Below are 4,059 nucleotides of genomic sequence, written 5' to 3'. Positions count from 1 at the left end.
TTATTATTATTATTAATATTATTGAGATGTTCATGACTTCACCCTAGGATATTACTATGGTACAGCATCTTGATCATCCATCCAGCTTTCTTCTTCCACTTGGCTGGGGTCGGCCAGGTCCACCGGCCAGATCCACCAGGTCCACCGCCCAAGGTATTCCCAGGCAGGCCAGAAAAAAAAGCTGCTCCAGTGTGTCCTGGGTCTTCCTCTGGTTCTCCCGGTGGGACACGCTAAGAAAACCTGACGAATCCAGGAGGCATCAGAACCAGTTACCCAAGCCACCTCGCCTAGCTCCTCTCGATGTGGAGAAGCAGCAGCTCTACTCTGAGCCCCCTTCCGATGACTGAGCTTCTTTGGGGGAGAGCCCGGACACCCTCCGCGTAAAACTTACTTCAGACGCTTGTACCCGAGATCTCGTCCTTTCTGTCATGACCATAAATGAGGGTAGGAAGTACAGTAGAGAGGGGCCGTATGGGGGGGGGAGTTAGGAAAAGGCCAATGTCTGAGGAGGGCCCCAAAAGATATGTTCCGCTATATGATTCGAATATAATACAGTGACCCCCTCATGAGTATATTGACACAGTGACAATGAAGAAGTAATCAAATGAACAACAAAATTTGTAAGTAAGCAGCAGTGTGGATAAAACGTCCGTGGTTGAAAAATGCAGCACCCCAAGGAATCAAAGTGTGGTTTTCAAAAACAAAGTAACAAAGTAAGCAGAAAGTGGATATAGGAGTCTTCCTTTTTATTCTGCACACCTTTTACTTGCAGTACCAGACTGTCCTTTCATCCGCAGAAATACTCTAACTGGTGAAGCTATTTTGGCATGGTGTGGAAACAATAATCATATCCTGAATGTCAACAAAACAAGGGAGATGATTGTAGATTTCAGAAGAAACAGGAAGAAGTTGCATCCCATTAACATCATGGGTGAAGACCTTAGTATTCACCTGGACAACAAACTCCAATTGAAACACAACTGTAAAACCATCTACAAGAAGGGACAAAGAAGACTATACCTTTTATGGAAGCTAAGGTTCTTCAGCATTTGCGGCAAGTTGTTACATATCTTCTTTATGTCTGTTATGGAGAGTGTGATCTCTTACTCCATCATCTGCTGTGGTAAAAGCATCAGAGCAAATTACTTGAAATAGCTCAACCAGGTAATGACAGAGGTCAGCTCTGTTCTCTAGAAACTCTGCAGACGATTTCACAGAGGAAAGGAACAATCTGGACATCCCAGAGCATCCTCTTCATAGGACTGTTAGAGGTGTAGTGGAGGATTGGATTGGAGGAGTGGATTTTCTTTTTCCGGGTGGATCATCTAAATAAGTGGACCTCCTTAATGTCAAGGAGGCCAGAATCAGATGCAGGCCTCTATTTCTATTTGATCAAAACATACTACCAGTGGAATGAATAAAAACAAGATTTTGTGTCTCTTTGAACCTATAAAATACTAGGTTAATTTACTGAAAAAGTACATTTACCATAACGGTATACAGAACATTATTCAGACATCTTCCAGCAGCTGCAATTTTTCTGCATGGCAATACAAAAAAACAAAAAAAAAAACAGAATGGAATCTTGGCCAAACTGACTTGCGTAACAAAGTTTTAAAAAAGTTAATGGAAACTGTTCTGCCATCACAGCGAAATTTTATTTGAGGCGGGCTAAGTGGAAGTAGGCTACCAGTATCATACATTTCAAGGGAAATTCAGAACAACAAAAGCCAACAAAATTCTGTAATTTTAACGCTGCCTGGTTACCACCAGACCTACTGGTAATCACGTGTCTTTCAGATAAGAACGATTGTGTAAGGCCACTACGATCTCTGTGTAAGGATGGGACTTCCCATGCTATTGGCTTGGATTCGTTAGCAAACATTGCCTCCCTGTGGTACTTGTATGTTACTATAACAAGTTGTTGAGGAATGCCCAGGAACATTGTTGGTTCTAAATATAGCTCCGGCCTGTATACGAGTCCGGCCATTATTTACCTCCACCGACAGCCAGACAGGCCATTGTTAGAGACCCGGCCGCTAATGGAATAGCGGCCAATATTAGAGGATTTACGGTAACTGAGTTCATATAAAGTCCACTATATAGTCCCTGCTCTACATAGTGATTGAGGGATTTTGGGGTTTAGGGTGGACATGCAGGCACAGTAAGCTTGTATGAGCTATGAGAACAGCAACTTTTAATCCGAGCATGCACGAGGAGAAATGGGCTTGTGCATGCTCTTGCACACGCTTAATAGGTTTTCCCTGGTATAGGGATGTGCATATGAATATTTTTTTTTTTATTTTACAGTGGAGAGGGCAAGTCTTTAAAAAAAAAAAGACAAAAATCATACACTATACTTTTAAAGCAAACAAACATCTAATGCAAGACAGATGATCCTTCCTGCCTACAGCATCTACCATAACTTGTTGAAAACAAAAACTATAAAGGTCAAGACTAAAGTTTGGTCTTACTGATATCATCTGCATTTTTCTACTGCAAAAAACTTTGAGGTAGAAAAAAAAGTTCCTCTATTGACAAAGTAGCGTCAGAGTTACCTCTGAACCCTTTAGGTTAGTTTTCAGAACCAACTTACAGGTTTCTCGCCTCACTAAAGGACATGTAAGGAATTTTAAGCCCCGTCCTCGCCTTTTGTTTCTGCTCCCGTGGCTAAGAGAAGGATGTGACCCAGTCCTGACAGGCTCCTCCCTTCCACATTTCCTATTGGAGGAAAGCCCAACGTGCTGACGTTTCTGAATCCTGATTGGTTGCTTTGTTCTTTGTATCTTTCTGAGCAGCTGACGGGGGGGCGTGTCGAGGCGCGCACAGACAGAAGATGGCTGAAAACCAGAAAGAGGAAAAGGAGTAAATAAAGTACTAAATCTACCACAATGCCAGAGAAGTGAGGAGGAGGACCGTTCCTGGAGCTGCTGCGGCCCAAATTGCCCCGAAAACCGCCGGTTATTTCCCAGCGGAACTTCTCCATGAAACGCAGCAGGTGAGACTAAATCTATCTGCGTAACAACAGAAGGACTCAAACTGCAGCGCGAGCGTCAAAACAACAACAACATAAACCCCCCAGCAGCAGGAGCTCAGATCAGAGCCAGCTCATCCTGACATCCAAAACCTCATATTATTCATTACAATAAGTTAACTGGAACGCTTGATAGATAAATGGTTAAAAACCTAATGATTAAATGTTCAACTCAAATGATTAACTTAAAAAAAAATGAAAAATTTGAGATGACATTGAACATATTTCACAAATAAGAAAGCTTAAATAAATTATTAAATTAACGTTAAAGTTGATCTGTCTCATTGGTTCTGACCAGCGATGGGCTCCTGAGGAATTTTACCATCCCATAAAAAAAACCCATGATCCATTGGTTGAATTAATTCAGTGAAAATTAATTTATTAATTCCAAAGTGAAATGAAATTTTCCGGTAACTCATACGTTATTTTTCTTTCTTTCTTTTCTAAGTCAAGAGCCTAACAGATTTTGCTTTCACAAGTGGAGCAGTGCAGCTTTCGCCATAGTATTCTGCTTGATTTATGCATATAAATAGCTTTATTATAATTATTTAATTATTATATTATTTACTGATTATATGGAGACTGCAATTTCAGTAGAACCGGAAAGGAAAACAGGAAAAAGGAGAAAAGATGAAAGAAAGAGGAGATAAAAGGGAGACAAGGATAAAATATCTTCAGTCTGCTTCATCACCTGCAAAGAGATGTAAAAAGAACAGCACAGCCAACGGATATCGTATAAGAGATACAATTGATACCATCGCTGAAGTATAAGTCGTATTATTTAATCTGACATGTATACTGCGGTAGCTGAAGATAAGAGTATGGGCTTTCTGTATGGAAGTTATTTTTTAAACAGGTGTTGTAGGTGTTGACGGCTGCAGGCAGGAAGTATCAATAATCAGGAATAATGTGACCTTTACTTTTTTTTTCGGCAGTTTATCCATTGCTAGGGCTGGGTATCGTTCAAAAATTTTCGGTGCCGGTACCAATACCGATACCTTGACTTCGGATACCGGTTCCTGCAC

At 41.0% G+C, this 4,059-nt stretch overlaps 1 protein-coding gene across 1 annotated transcript in view; it reads left to right on the top strand.

The window, feature by feature from the left end:
- Positions 1 to 2,816: 2,816 nt before the first annotated feature.
- The window catches only part of LOC107086227 (protein phosphatase 1 regulatory subunit 3C-B-like), a 6,402-nt gene continuing 5,159 nt past the window's right edge, over positions 2,817 to 4,059 (top strand). Inside the window, exon 1 of the mRNA XM_015377040.1 lies at positions 2,817 to 2,998. The gene's annotated coding sequence lies outside the window, so the exon portion shown is untranslated. The remainder of the gene's footprint in view (positions 2,999 to 4,059) is intronic.

The sequence above is a fragment of the Cyprinodon variegatus genome, unplaced genomic scaffold, assembly GCF_000732505.1.
Source record: "Cyprinodon variegatus isolate N-32 unplaced genomic scaffold, C_variegatus-1.0 Scaffold146, whole genome shotgun sequence".
Classification (NCBI taxonomy): domain Eukaryota; kingdom Metazoa; phylum Chordata; class Actinopteri; order Cyprinodontiformes; family Cyprinodontidae; genus Cyprinodon; species Cyprinodon variegatus.
This window is presented reverse-complemented; position numbering and strand designations above follow the sequence as displayed.